The sequence below is a fragment of the Episyrphus balteatus genome, chromosome 3 (genome assembly GCF_945859705.1).
Source record: "Episyrphus balteatus chromosome 3, idEpiBalt1.1, whole genome shotgun sequence".
NCBI classification, from domain to species: domain Eukaryota; kingdom Metazoa; phylum Arthropoda; class Insecta; order Diptera; family Syrphidae; genus Episyrphus; species Episyrphus balteatus.
The window spans coordinates 5,459,192-5,475,897 of record NC_079136.1 but is presented as its reverse complement, the minus strand read 5'-3'; the positions used below and the strand labels follow the sequence as shown (position 1 = coordinate 5,475,897).

The window sequence follows — 16,706 nt, the reverse complement described above, 5'->3', positions numbered from 1 at the left end:
TTAATACAATTTTTATCATTGTCAAAAATCTAACTAATTAATTTTTTTTAAGGTTTAATACATACCTATGTACTTGTAGATATATATGTGCCCTTAATTATGAAAGTGGACTAAGTCACTCCTAAAAATGGTATCAAATCTAGCCTAAAAATACTTATTATTTAAGGGGTAAAGTTTATTTGAACCCGAAATTGCATTAAATATATTTCTTTATTGCTCCTTCAGTGATTTCATAAAAGAAATACAATTAAATCGTTATAAGAAAATTATTATGTAAGTTTTTTTTTAACTAATGCAAAAAGTGACTTAGGGCCGGTTTGTTGACACTCGATTATCTTTTAATCAAGGATTTTTGTATGGAATAATCCTTGATTAAAAGATAATCGACTGTGAACAAACCGGCACTTAGTCCACTTTCATAATCAAGGGCACATATGTAAAATCAATCTGGAAATTGATCTATTGAACTTTGTTTTGTTCCAAATTCTTTTTTCGCTGACAGCTTTTATGATTCCACTCTTATTAAAGACCTACGTCTATTAGCTTTTTTTACATTGCATCATAACAAAAGTTTACTTTTGCAAAAAAAAAATCGAGTTTAAAAATCACGAAGCCATAAAAATCTTTATTTTTTTCATTTACTCCAGACAATACGTTTTTTTTTCTAATACATAAAAACAAAGGACTAAAAACGATTAAATTATTTTTTGTTTGCAAACATTTTCTATGCGCAAAAAGTAAATTTAGACTAGTGCTGATGCCTTCAAAAACATTAAAAAGAAGTTCGGGAAGAACTACAAGTCCTATGGAAAAAAGTTGTATAGCAAAGTTGTAGGTAAGTAGATATTTTAACGAACGAAATACCCACCGACTTTTTGAAAAAAGCTGATATTTTGACACGTGAATTTTCGATTGAAAATTAGGGTGTTTTTTTGATATTAAGTCAAAATAATGTGAACAAATAAATATTTTAAATTAAATAAATTACAGTGTATTTGGGACATAATAAGGTAAGTTTTCTCAAAATAAATATATAAAAATAAATAATCTTTTTTATCAAAAAACAAAACCGACTTCCATTCATCAAAACTGGGTTTTATGGTTTTTCTAATAGTTCCTATGGCTATAACTGAACGAAATTTAAATGGGACCACATTGCAGCCACCAGCTATCCAATACAGAAAGAATTATCAAAATTGGTTCATTCAGTCCAAAGTTATGCGGTAACAAACATAAAAAAAAAAAAAAAATACAGACGAATTGAATACCTCCTCCTTTTTGGAAGTCTGTAAAAACCAAAACCTCGGTTATTTGAATTTTTCACATGAATTTTGGGGTTATGTGAAAAAAGTTATAGATCTTTTTATAACCTACAACTTTGCCATACTTTTTTCCATAGGACTTGTAGTTTTGCCGGAAATCGAGATATACCATTTTTTTTACCATTAAATACTCAACCCACCCACTTCCCGAACTCGGCTTTCATTTTTATCATATTCACCTCCTTTTCATATGGGTTTCATTCTACTATGATTTTTATGGTTTCAAAAATTATCGACCCTGGTCTAATTGTATTTTTCCTCAAAATCAATTTGAGAAATTGAACAAATAATATTCAAAACCAAAACAGTAAAATATATGTATAGTTAAGTTGAGTGGCACTTGTCGTGACTTTCTGTTTGTGGCATATATTTAACTGACACCGTGTTGTCTGCCTTCAAGAAGAGTAACTTCATCAAAATAATTTAATTTGTTTTTTCTCCTTTTTTAATGTTTGTATAAAGGGTGTTCATTCAGGAACTCACAAAATAAAAAGAAAATAAATAATAGTTCTTACTCAATATTTTGGGAATTCATCCTCAGTCTACATTGTGGGTAACTTTGTGATATTATTAAAATTTCATTATACAGTACACCGCCGCCACTCAAAATATTGATTCGTTTTGTAAATGCATGCAACATTTCTATAGCCTTTGGGTTCCGTCGTCATCATTCATCGACCAGTTTTCTATACATGCTGAGGCAACCTTCGAGGTGAAAATTTGCCTAATATCTGAACTCAACACAATAATCAAATTGAGCTGCGATTATTTGCCTCGCAATCCTCCAATTTACATAATGCGATTGAACACCCTTTGTATTTCAAAACTTAAGTCAATTAATTCAACAGTTAACAGAGTTCTTCACTCCAGGCATTCTTAAATCCTATACAATTATTTTCTGTAGAAAACAATTTAATACAAAAATAGAATTTCACCCTTATTCTTGGAAATTTTAATAAAAATAATTTCAGTTCAGTTAACTCTGGACAATTATATCTGTCTGGATCCTTTTTTTCTTTGTATTCTATTGCACTCCCACACCTAAGGTAAAAAAAGCATTTGCGTAAATACACTCTTTAACCTTTAACGAGTAACTTTTCTCTTACATAATTTCTCATCTCTTTATTAAACCAGGTATTTATAAACTTTGAAATAAATTATAATAAAGACTTTATACAAAAGATTCAAGGAAAAAATAAAAAAAAAACCTAAGTAAATAATAATTGAGTAGATATAACGCAACAGATTACACAGTAACCTGGAAGTATAAGTATCAACTTGTATATGAAAAACTTTATTTTTCCTGGAACACCGGTCCGGCCTTTTCTGTTCATAAAAATAGTTTATAAATTATTGTTAGCAGTCCTGTGCTGAATGAAAATTCCAAAAAAAAAAAAAAAATTAAAACGCTTCGGGAAGTTTGCTTCCCTTTTCTCAATTTCATCATTATTAACAAAGAGGGAACAAATTTAAATAAGAAAAATAACGATATTCTGAGAATTCTTGGATTTACAGCCCGAGCACATTCCCACTGGAGCTGAAATTCAGAATAGAGCTGAATATAAAAATGTAATTTCTAAATACAATAAAAAATCGAGTCAATGGTGAAAGCGACAAGCTGGAGAAGACAGCTCCATAGAAGAAACCATTCAGCTGTCGAGCTGACAGCAAAGCCAACAAAAAATTTATTGTTTTTTTTAACTATTCTAAGAAATTTAGAATAAAAATGAATATTACTTACTTACTTACAATCATGAATCAAGAAACTCCCTTTTCCAATACGTAAATATAATCTTGGAATAGGTACCATGGGTTTTCTGTCTCTATCCCGCTAATTCGGTATTTAAAAAATCTGCCTATGTATGATGCTTAAAAGTTTAAGATCCTTCCTAATGTTGGTACAAAGTCGTAAAAAAAAACATGCCGAAGTTTTGTTCAAATACCTACCAAAGTCGAGTTTTGTACAAGTTTTATAACGAAAGCTTTAGCTAACATTTATTTAGTTCTGGGCTGGGGAAACGTAATTATTTTTTTCTACCAGTTGTCGACTTTGATTAGACCGTTTTCCTGGTCTTTTTTATCGGTACTAACCATATAAAAAAAATTGGATCGAAGAAGAGGCTTCTTTGATTTTAATAAAAAAACGACTCGTCATATCTTTGAACAATTTTTTTTATTCAAAACATTTTAAGTAACATAAATCTAAATCAAAGGAAAAATTTTCAAAAACTCTATGTTTGAATTCTTAAAAAATATCGATTTTTTTGAAAATTGGACATTGATATTTTTTTTTTTAATTTTGTTTAAAATTATTTTGAACGAATAATAACTACAAAATATCATACCTACTATTTTTTTTTTAACTTATTAAAAAAAAAAAATTTATAAAAAACTTTTTTTTAGTCCAGTAATTTTAGGTTTTATCTGCGGAAAAATTCCTACTGGGCTGAATTTTGGTATACAGCGTAATGACGGCTTTGTTATGAAGATGTGAAAAATCGACATTGATATCGTGTCCGCGTTAAGAGTTATAGGGGTCAAAAGGTCACGAAAAGTTTTTTGCAAATATCTCGCGACCTATTGATCGGAGGTCCCTTTTTGTACAATAAGTGCCTTCATTATTAAGAACACACTTTTTAAACATGGTTCAATTTTGGTTTTGAGCTTGGTATAAACCTTAAATCACCATTAAGCTTTTTCAGAAGCTAATTTTGTACTGTTATAAGGTATTCTGCAACTATTCTCTTGAGAAGCTCCATACGACATTTTCTATGGAATTCATGTTTGGAAAATTGATAACAAGCTCAAAACTAAAATTGAACCATGTTTAAAAAGTGTGTTCTTAATAATGAAGGAACTTATTGTACAAAAAAGGGAAACATACAACATTTCCAAAAAACGTGGTTCCCCCTTTTGCATAATATTTTTTATCCCAATGTGTACATTTTTATTTTTTTTAGTTAATTAAAAAAAAATTTAAAAATTTAAGCTACTTCGATAAAAACCTCAAAAATCGAGCAAAATAAACCAAAAATATGTATTTTTTCGTATGTGAGTGCAATCTAGTCACCTTCTCTGCGCTCTACTCGCGAAACGGTTCATCTTACAGAAAAATGTGCTGGACATATGTTGTAGATAATTTCACGACTATCAATTTTTATATAACCTCTGATGACCTCCGATCAATAGGTAGCGAGATATTTGCAAAAAACTTTTCGTGACCTTTTGACCCCTATAACTCTTAACGCGGACACGATATCAATGTCGATTTTTCACATCTTCATAACAAAGCCGTCATTAAGCTGTATACCAAAATTCAGCCCAGTAGGAATTTTTCCGCAGATTGGGCTTAAAAATGACTAAAATTACTGGGCTACACCGAAAAAAAAATTTGATAATAACAGCTATCAAATTAACATTTTTCAGTGACAAAAGTCGTCCAACAATTAAAATATCAATTTTGATATTTTATCATATCATTTTGACATTTTTTAATTTCAAGTGGGATAGTGAAAATTTCACTTTGACAATTAAAATATCATTTTGACATTTTTTTAAGTTTAAGTGGATAGTGAAAATTTCACTTTGACAATTAAAATATCAATGTTGACTAGATTTTACGTTTTAGTTTATTATAATGAAACCTATTTCTTTCCTTTTCATTTTTATTATTTTTATTATTTTAAGAATTTTCTTTCTTTTTTCAAAACATTACTGAAAGGGAATATTCTTTAAAAAATAATGGTGATATTATTTTTTCTATTATAGGTGATATAATTGTTTTGCTATTTTCTCAGAAACTATGTAAAGTAAAATCTTAGTGCCGATCAAATTTTCTCAGTAAATCATACATTTTACTTCGAAAAAACACAAAGCGCCTTTAAATTAGTACACATTAAGAATTTTTTATTTAATAATTTGGAATGAGAAATTGATATGAAAAAATGATAATAAAATATCAAAAAAAAATTTCCAAAATGTGACATTTAAATATCATCCTGATAATAAAAATGTTGTTTTAACATTTTAAATATCATAAAACACATTTTATAGAGCATTTTTGGCTGATATTTAAAAAATGTTAATTTGATATTTAAAAAATGTTAAATTGATATTGGTTTTTTTTTTCGGTGTATTTTTTCAAAAACGTCTTTAACGAATTTTTGTTTTAGAACAAAATTAATTAAAAAAAAGAATAAAATAAATTATAGTTAAAACGATAAAATATGGCGTTTTAAGAGTGGAAAAGTAGTGTTGAGGGAAAACAAACGATCTTGATGGATTGTTCTACTAAACTTGGATTAATTGAAGACACGGTCTTTACTAGCTCACAGTCTTATTAAGAAGTGATTATAAAATAGGTTATTTTTTGACAACCGGAAAGGTTTTCTAAAAATTCTGACAGTTCATAAATTAACTTTTGTAAACAAATTAACGAAAAACAGAGAGTTGTTTACAGGGTGTTTAAGTTCAATTAATGAGGTGAATTATTCAATTTTATTAAGTAATGTTAAAAATTAAGTGAAGTTAATTTAAGAAAATTTAAATTAAAATATCTTTTTGAAATGAATATTTGACAAAAAAAAATGTATTTAAGTCTCACCAAGAACATTCGCAGAAAAAAAAATTAACGACATTGTAATTCCACGTCAAAAGTACCCAAAAAAAAACACCCTTTCAGCCTGTTTTTAAACGTGAACTGCCCACAAACATTATGGTTCGTTTCAAGCTCAATTTTCGGTGCCGACCTGTGATATTTTAGATTTTGTATGAAATATAAAAGGTTCCTAGAACTGCAACATAATAATTTTAATCAGCCCTAATCTGAATGAAATCTTCCCTGTAAATGTGTTCCCAATTGAAAAATTCCCAGAATATCGTTCCTTTTCCTTTTTAATTTTGTTCCATTCGCGTTTATTATAATGAAAAAGCATAATGAGAGCGATTTCCGGAAGCTTTTTGATTGGGTGCCCTTCTCCAGAATACATTTCTTCGTGAGTTTCAACTCAGAATACAGTTGAATAAAAAATTTAATAATCTAGCAATTTCCTGTTTAAATAAATTTTCCACATAAAAATCCCAATTTTAAAGTGAAAACCTTGTTCTTTGCAACATTTTTAAATTTTCAATTGACAAAAAAATGTCAACTTTCAAGTTGATGTGGTAAAAAAAAAACGGATGGTGTGCTCTCCGACCTTGAGTTAAAACCAAAAAAATTTTTTTAATAGTATGAAAGGATTTCATTCCTGTGAAAACTGAATATACTCCTTACACAGTCAATCTTAAACCTGCCACTGTACGTAAACTGCACATAACATTCCCAACCAGTGGCATTGCACATATGAGGTATTTTTATTTGCAAAAAATTCTTTTGCGGTGTATTTATAGAGATATACGAGCCGAGCATGTTTCCTTTTGGTATTGCGAAATCCATCAATTACATTTATATGAATTTTCACAAGGCCTTTAAGCTCACTCTTCAAACAAAGTATTTTTATTTTAATCTCGCTGCTGTATTGAAAAAAAAACAAGGAATGCAATATGCAAACATATAAACAACCAAAACCAAACAATTTTGATTTATTTTTATCAAATACTTGGAAATAAATTTTTATCAAGAACGATTGATATTGAAATTTAATATCAAAAAAAAATCTCTGGTGAATTCTTCAAATTTGTATTCCTTTATTTTAAATTGTGAACAACAAAGTACACCACATGCAATTTATTTATTTGTTCAATATGAATTTATACAGAAATCCTTTTTGAAAAGGTATTGAACTTGAATTTAAAAAGAGAATTGATTACACTGGTCTGCAAGGAAATCCTCCTTTAAATAAATCTAGGTATACTTTTCTAAAGGATTTTTGTATGCTGATTCCGAATCTGAAGTCAGAATTGACCTAGCACGTCACGTTTTTTTTAGATTATCCCGTTAGAAAATCTCAAAACCCCATTTTTTTGCGGTTTTCGAAGAAATATTTTGGCATCATGTAATTTTTTTAAATTGAAATTAATACGCTTTATGAAAGAACTTATTTTTTTTCTTTCAAATTCAATTTCAATCTTCTCAATATCTCTTTCTTCTCCGAGATATCTTAATTTAAGTAAGTTTAGTAGATTTTACATATCTTACCATAAAGAAACTGATCTTTTAAAAATTAATATATCTTTCTCCCTAGAACAAAAGTATACTTTTCTTATGGACTTTAGTGTGCTGATTTTGAATCCGAACTCAAAAAATTTCGGTCAGCTCTGGTTTTTAAGATATAGTAGTTTTTTTGAGATTTTCTAAAAAAAACCTTGATTTTGTGATACTTTAATGCGAATATCTTAAAATCCTGACGTGATAGAATTTTTTGACATCGGATTCTAACTCAGCACATCAAAAACTATATAAGAAAAATGTACTATTGTTTCTAGGAGAAACAAATCTGAAGCTTTACAAGGCAGTTTATCGAATGGTTTATTACAAATAAGATATTTCTAAATAGAAAAATAGTATATAAAATTACAAAACCCGTAAAAATTTTGTTTAATGTATTTTATTTTGGTTTTCTTTACATATTTTTGACTTTTTAAATATAATGGGCATTGATATTTTACATTTTCCTTAATTAAGGTGCTTTTGTTCATGTAGGATTTACTAAAAAGTGAAGGATTTCGAAATGTTTGCTTTTTTTGTCAATCAGTATTTTAAAAAATGATTAAACACGAATGTAAAAGAACATATTTGGTGTCAATCGATAGGTCATATTATGAAGAATAAGTCCTCCAAATTTGAGCTCAATGCGACTAATAGTTTTAATTTTATACAAGTTCAAATGAATCTAAAAGGGTGATTTTTTTAGAAACTACTCACATTTTTCAAAAATCATTTTTACAAAAATGGTACCTAATAGAATTTTTTCTGAAACCAGATTTAGATTCAGGAAAGTCTAATCTTTCATAATATCAAAAAATTATTTGAAGGAGAAAAAAAAAAAGTTAAATTTTGCAGAACAGTGTTATTATTATTTTCCAAAACATCACCCATTTTTCTATACAATTTGTTCGTTTATTTTAACTCCTTGAGTTATTTCATATTTTTGTTTGTGAAAGTATTTTTTTTTAATTTTACATTTTGTTTTTAGTTCACCGCTTCTTAATTAAGTGACGCAAACTGAATATCAAGGACGCATGTCTTTGTAAAATGTTTAAACTGAAAAAAAAAACTACTGTAAAACACTGTTTTGTTGTAATTTTATGTGGTGGACATGTGGACATTATAACCTTTTGTTTCTTCTTGGAATGTATATGGAAAAAGGTTAAAGGTAGTTTATTTCAATTAAAATTCACAATGACAGGAAAACTTACACAACAAACAAAAAATAGCAACGCACATGGAGAGGATAAAATGTTTTGCAAATGTTCAACCTTTTTATTTTGTGGAATGTTTAAATTAACCAATGTACTTTTTTTTGGGTTTAAACCATTTGCAAATTAAGCTGCTATTTTAGGGATATTGTAAATGGTCTTGTACGTTTTTAATTTGATTATTCTAATTCAGAGAAACAAGAAATGTGGTAGATTTTTGCGATTGAACATATTCTATGTGGGGCAATGAAGTTGTATGAGTATATGATGAGACTACCCCAATTCTTCCTTCGACCCTTGTGTGGTAGACATCCTCGTTTTAATGTACCATAATTGTCAGCAATTAAAAACAAAAATTTAATTTTTTTTTTGTTTTCGATTTCCTGAAAAATTTGGAAAATATTTCAAGGATATGTTGGTTAGGTATCTCGATAACAGAAAAGATAGAGAAATAAAAAAAGTAAACGCTGTTAACGGTGTTTTTTTTCCCTACAAGGGATTCTTTCTACACAAAAATATATTAATTTCAGCTTAATTACATAAAAAGTTTGCTTAGTGCATGACTTTTTACAGCATTCTCGTATTCGGACATCGCATCCCTGCCAACACCAACACGTAGATCTCATTTTTGTTTCTCCGTATAAATATATTTATTAAAATGAGCAAGAAGTTAAAAATGCAATTTAATTATTTTGAGTTACAAAAAAATGTTTGCAACCAAATTATAATTAAATTGCATTTGTGTAGAACGGATTAAAAAGAAATGCATACCTATGTTGTTTGCCGCAAGTGGAAGAACTTCATTTGAAAAAATAATGAAAAACAAAGAGCAGAACAAATCGTTTAAAAAAATTTAATTTAGTTTCGCGTATACATTGCTTTACATTTTAGTTTATTATGATTTTTCACATAAATAAGAAATGAGAAGTGGACATTTTGTTCCATTTTTTAAAACAATCTTATTTTCGAAAAATCGAGTAAAATAATATAATTTCCGCTTAAAATAAGTGGAATCCGTTGAAATTCTGTTAAACTTAAAGTGAACTTAATTTCATTGAATTAGGAATTTTCATCTTAAAGATTTCTTATGAAAAGATCGAAATCTTAATTCTATAAGCGCATATTAAAAGGTTAAATTAAAAAAATGAAATCATTTAAAATTATTGTTTAAATCGTCTTAGTATTTGGTAGTTGAAACCACTTAACCAAATTTTAAAAAATTTTAAAACTTCAGCTTAGTTTTTAGTTTATCGTACCAAGTTTTCAAACAACGAGATAGGCTGACAGTAAAGTGACCCAAGAGCTGTAAGATCGATCCACAGTGGCTGCTAATTTTTTTTGTTTTTGAGAAAATGTAGCTTTTTCATTTTGGTCATATACAACATTCGGAATAAATATGTTGACAAAATGAACATTTTTCGATCTGATGAGAACAATGTAACGGTTAAAGATAAAAGAGGCAAGTAAATGGTCATTTAATAGGTTTGCTATTTGAGGATTTCACTTAAAATACTTAAAATCAAAGATTGACCCCTAAACATTTTTGGAAATGCAATTCTTTCACCAAAAACTTCATTAGCCAAAGAACAATTCGCGATAAGCTCGGGGAAGACAGTTTTGGGGTCTTTACCGTAAGGGCGTAAGATAACACAGTATTTTTACCTCATAGAAACAAATTGAACAAAATTAAATTCTCAAAGGAACATGTTGGTGTGCTTCTTTCTTTCAGAAACAAAGTTTTATGGACTTCAATTTAGCAAATTTCTTTCTCGGTCATTTCTAAAAAGCAAAAAAACTTTTATCGCTTTTGTAGTTTTGTTCAGAATTTTTTAATTGTTTAATTCATCAGTAGTTTCGCAATATTCATAAATGTTCACAGAACATACCTTTGGCTAGATTTTCAAATTTTTGTTTGCTAAAATCGTAGTTTTTTTAACTATTTTTTTTTTTTGAAGTGAAAACTTCTTTAGTATCGTACTGATTTGAAACAAGATGAAACGAAAAAGCGACACGAAAAATCAATTGATCATAACTTTTTTGTTTTAATAGATAGATGAATTAAAATACAGTAGATAGGTAATTAAATAAATTATGATTGTGCAAAATGTCAATTAATTTCATATTCAAAATTCTGAGATAACGGTGAAAAGATGTTCTTTTTTAAACATGTTATATCTTTTTATCTAGAGCACATAACAAATTTATTTAATTTTAATACGCATGCTGATAATATTACCTTTCATTTAATTTATCACACATAACGGTACGTGCTCTACAAGTTATATAATCTTTAATTGAAAAATACCTCAAAACACCTGTGAAGATTTGTTTCCGATGCATCGGCTGGTCATCGCAATGGCCAGCCAGCAGTAGAGGAAGTACCGTAATCTCAGTTTGAAATTTCGACATGATTAGCTTTAAAAAATTCTTACTTTTTTTGTAGGCATGGTAGAAATATAATTGAAGCGTCATATAAAAGGTGAAATAATAATGATATAAAATTTATTATAGGTTGTCTTTTAAAAAATTGATTTAATGGCGTTAGAAGGGAAAAGAGATTGATTGTTTTGCTTTTTTTATGAAAACTAATTGGGTTAAAAAAATTCTAGCTCTTTTTGTAGATGTTGTATAGACATGGTCGATATAAATATTTTGAGCTGAAACAATTAGCTTTGAGATGTTATAAAATTTATTGTAGGTTTTCGTATAAAAAAAAATGATATAATAAAAAAAAGTTATATTTTTTCGATTTTTTTAAAATGATTTTTGAGGTTTCACTTCCACCACCTGTGAATTGCACACATGATTTTTTTTTACTTTTAAACGGGTGGACGCATTCAAATTCAAATTTAGGACATTTTTTTATTAAATTCTTTTTTGTTTTAATATCTTGTTAAGAACGGATACCTTCCTCCCATGCCTTTCCTAGTTACAGTAGTCCCTCAATAATGTGAACCAATTAAAACAAGGCGTTTTCGGATTTTAGAGGGATTCACATTACTGGAACTTTTTCCAATTGTCATTTAACTGATTAAAACATTCTTAAACCCAATGAATATCACAGTTATTTTAAGCTCAGTTTAATTGAATTAATAAAAAACTCAATAAAATACAAGTAATAAGGAGTACACTCCATTTCAAAAACTGAAAAAAAAACCATAAGAATCTTTAAAATCAATTCTTCAAAAAAAACCTAAAAAAAAAACTTCATATAAACAGATGTAAAATGTTAGCACAAAAATCTCCAGCCTGCAGCTGCATTCAATATCTTAAGAAATGTCTAGACAAATAATAGCTATCCACTTTTCAGACCTATACACAGTGGTCCAGAATGCACATTTAACGCGAATTAATTTCTGACTGTGTAAGAACCTCACAAAATGGCCTAAATTCATATGCTTTAGTATCCTTTTATTTAATAGAAGTTGCATTTTGCCATAACAAAACAAATCCGATGTTTTTAATACGCTTTAATTAGCTTCACTTGTAAATGACAAAGTAACTCACAAACTAGTAATGTAATAAAATCTTGGAAGCCTGTTTTGACCCACTTCCAGTTTTCGTATTGAACTGAAACTTCGTACCTATATGTATGTAGTTTAGATGACAACACAACACAATATTTTTGTGGTCCGGACCTAAGGGAGGGGGCAGTGGGGGTCGAAACACCCCAAATCAATTTCAGCCTACTTAAAAATATCCTATCGAATTAAAACTTGTAAATACTTGTAGTTCGGATAAAAAACAATTTTTTCGTGGTCCGTATCTAGGGGAGGGGCATTGGAGGATCGGAATACCCCCAACTAATTGTAGTCTACTTCTAATTTTATCGTATCGAACTGGAACTTTATAGTTATATTTAGTTCGGATGGCAACACAGGAGCAGGGGGTGGAAATACCCCCAAATCAATTTATGCCTATGCAAGGTGTATTCTAAGAAAAAAATTCTTCTTGAGTAAGTCTATATCTCCAAATTTGTTAGGTACCTATCATTTTTCCATGATTTAAGAAAACCCTTACTTTGAAATACCTGCACCCACGTTCTTAACAGATGTCATTGGTTTTTCTACAATTTCTTTAACTATATGAACGGCATTTCGCTTACCAATCATCCATAAAGCAGATTAAGTTGCACGAGAAAGTTCTTGCAATGAATTGTAAGCAACGATATTTTGAACTTTTTTTTGACTCTTAGTACCAGAAACACAGATTTTTTTTATGTTCTTGCAGCTTTTGAGGGTCTAGGTTGAATATCCTTAGCTCCATTGTCAGAAAATTTCATTATTGATTCAAGCTATGTTTTATTTACTTTCGAAAATCTCGTTTTGTAGTTGTTTGGCTTTTTCCAACGGAATTCAAAATGTTTCACAAAATTTTCTATTTTATTTTGTACATCCTCGTTTTTTCTGATGATTTAACACATTTCTCCCTAGTTAAATTTTTGAATTTAAGCCATTCTTTAAACAATTCAAAATATTTGATTTCAGGAGCAATTTCTGAAAAAAATCAAATAAAATATACTCTCACAAGTATGCAACAAAAAAACTAATATTATATAACATTTACCAACTGTTTTTATGTGATAAGTATAATGTTTAAGGCATTAAGAAAACACAAAAAAAAAATTTGCACAAATAAACATTCAATTACTTTAAGTAATCCGCGAAAGATTGTAACTCTTTTTTTGGATAATAAACAAAATGTTTACACTTTGTTATCTTTAGAGTTGCCGTACTACTAAAATACTTACAAGAGTGACTTAATTTAAGCGTTATTATATAGTCTAGCTATCCAACAATAGATTTATAAGGTGTTGGGGTAATATTATGATAAGTCAGAAACTGAATAAATTCGTGTTGGATACCAGTTCTGGACCACTGTGCTATACAAAGATTGCATGCACGAACGAGAAAAACATGCAAGCTTTTGCAAAGAAAATTCACATTATAGAGTCTAAAAAATTTCGAAGTTCGCATTACAGAGATGACAATGAAAATTTTTGGCGATTCACATTTTAGAGAAATTCGCATTATCGGTAATTCACATTATCGAGGGACTACTGTATTTCAATTTTCTTTTTTTTTCTTATTGGCTCTTTTTTGAATAACATTTTTCAAGTGTTACTTCAGGGATATCTTTTCCAAAATCATTAATCTGTACGGTACACAAATTTTATCCTCTTCCTAGATTATCATCTAAGATCCTGACCAAAACTTGACAACTAGCTTTCGGGCAATCGAAAATCTTTCTTCATTTTTTTTTTTTTTTTAACAACGCTTTCTGAAATCAACCCTGTGAACCCCACAGGTTTTTGTTAATGAGATATGTACGTTAAAGTGTTACGGTCCTCTTGAAGGAAGAAAAAATAATAGTCCCCTGTTGATGCATTTAAAGCCAGTTTCATTCGGTCTAGAATACCCTGAAACCAAGTCATGGCCGTCTTTAACTATCCTGGGGCCCTTGGGCACACAAGAATTTGGGGCCCTTTTGGAAAGTAAAATAAGTACAATGGTTGGCTTAAAAGCAATGGTTGGTGGAAAAGGCGTGCCAATATATCGTTCCATATAAAGTACCAAGTGTCTTTATTATTGGCAGGGGGCTCCAATAATACGTGCATTGAGACATCAATCGTTCCCACTGCCAATAATAACCCTGTTTCCGTTATAAGTTTCAGTTTGAAGAATTGGAAAAAAGAGCTCAAACGGATTGATAGATTTGCTAAAAACTCGGTACAGACGATTTGTAATGATTAAACGGATATCCAATATAAAGTTTTCGAGATATTGCAATTTTCTCAAAAACGGATAACAATTTTCCTTTGAAAAAAAACCATGTAATGCTGCAAATAAGCCGCACTTTTGAAACAAGAAAAATATTTTTTTGGACCGTTATTAACGGTACCTACTTGCCATAGAACCGATTTTTTAATGCAAACGACACAATCGATTTTAATGAAAATTTTGACATAAAAAGGTTTATACTGATATTAAAATTAACAAAACTTTTAAAAAAAAATATTTTTGGATTTAACAAAAAATTATTTTTTTTTTTTTTGAAAATACGAGAGCAATTCGAAATTCAAATTAAAAAATGTTTGGGATGCCAACCATTGTACCATGGCGTTTTCCATTGAACCAAAACGTTGATGTACCGTCGACGAGCCGGAAATAGTTTTTACTTGCGATATAGGTACCATATATTAAGTTATGCATTCGTAAAAAAAAAAAAGTTGAGATAACATTTTTCCATGACATTACGATGGTAGACAATGCCAAAAAAGTGGGTCCCGGAAGTCCGTCTGTCTGTCAGTCTGTCAGTCTGTCAGTCTGTCAGTCTGTCAGTCTGTCAGTCTGTCAGTCTGTCTGTCTGTCTGTATAAGGATCTACAGCCTAAACGGATGGACCGATTAATGTCAAACTTGGTATGTAGCGTTATTTGGCGACTCTCCAGAGGGGTTTTTGGAATTAATTTTTTTGAACCAAAAATAACGGTACTTCTCATATACCGATTTAAGTAAAATTAAAATGTCTCGAAAACGGCTCCAACGATTTTGTTTAAAAAATTCAAGAGTTAGTTTTAAGCTAAGGTCTATTTTCTAATGAAAAATTTTTTTTTTGAAAATCATTATTAACGGTACCTGCCATAGAACCATTTTTTTCAAATCCGATTATCTCCGAAACTGATTATTCGATTTCAACGAAACTTTTTGTGAAGAAGCATTTATGTAATTTGGATATAAACCAAAAATAAAATTTCCAAAAAAATAATTTTTGAATTTTTAACAAAATTTTGAATCAAATTTTCGAAAACGGGACATTGAATTTTTTTGAAATTTTGTTTTTAGATGTTGATTAGTGATTTCTACCAAATGGCATACCAATTTTATTTTAAAACTTTTTTTCCAAAAAATTTTTTAATGCACCTTTATATATCAAATAAAACTGCATACTTGTTTTGTGGGGCGATTTGATTTCAGATATTGTTTTATTTTTTTGAAAAATTAATTTTATTTATTTTTTTTTTTTTATACCAACATTTCCCAAGTTTCTATATAAAAAGTCTTAAAAATTTAAGCAACTTGAACTCTAAGAGCAAGTTCGTGCGACCCAGTCGTGCATTTTATTTTTTAAACAACGCTTTCTAAAATCAACCCTGTGAACCCCACAGGTTTTTGTTAATGAGATATGTAAGTTAAAGTGTTACGTTCCTCTTGAAGTTGATGCATTTATAGCCAATTTCATTCGGTCTAGAATACCCTGAAACCAAGTTTCATAATCTTAGATTGTACCTACCAATTCAAATTTCTCAGTTTTATAAATCACATCACAATCATAGAGTTATATATTACTTTCCAAGAAAGCTCATTAATCTAAGATTTAAGGCGGCCAAAGGTCACAAAAATTCTTTTTTTCGCTATTTTTTTTTTTTTTTTTTTTGTTAATTTCATTAAAACCAAATCCTAAAAAACTTAAAACAGCACCAGTCGTTTATCTTGGTAGTTTTTAAGGCAATATCATATGAACTTTTTGAGGGACTATCTTATCCGCTGCTTTCTTCTTTTGTCCTCAGTGTTTTTTTAAGATCTTAAATTTATAATGTTTCCGCGTTTGTTTATAAATATACATTTGCAAATTAGATCAGAGTTTAAATTTCCCAAATTATATTATTCTTAAGGCAATAAAATCAATTATGAATCTCATTTTGCTAATTGAAAGCTTCTTTTACATTATCTAACTGCTAATTATAAGCACACAAATTAACCCAATGGGAGCATTGTATTCAAACTCATTTGAAACACAAAACCTTTATATTAACAACACACAACATAAATAAACACAATATATCCATATGAAAGAAACTCTCCTTACATTTGTATAAGAAAGCCAAAGGATTCGTATTATACCTTCGAGATACCTTTACTTTTGTCTCACAGGAAAAAGTTTTTATTTTATTTCTTTTTTTTTATTCCACTTTACTTTATTTTTCTTCAATAATATGAATGATTCCCAAGTATTCATCGTTATTTCT

The 16,706-nt window shown here is 29.0% G+C and overlaps 1 protein-coding gene across 4 annotated transcripts in view; it reads left to right on the top strand.

Moving 5' to 3' along the window:
• Positions 1–16,706, top strand: part of LOC129916978 (leishmanolysin-like peptidase) — a 200,250-nt gene that overhangs the window by 171,900 nt on the left and 11,644 nt on the right. The gene's annotated exons all lie outside the window — the stretch shown is intronic.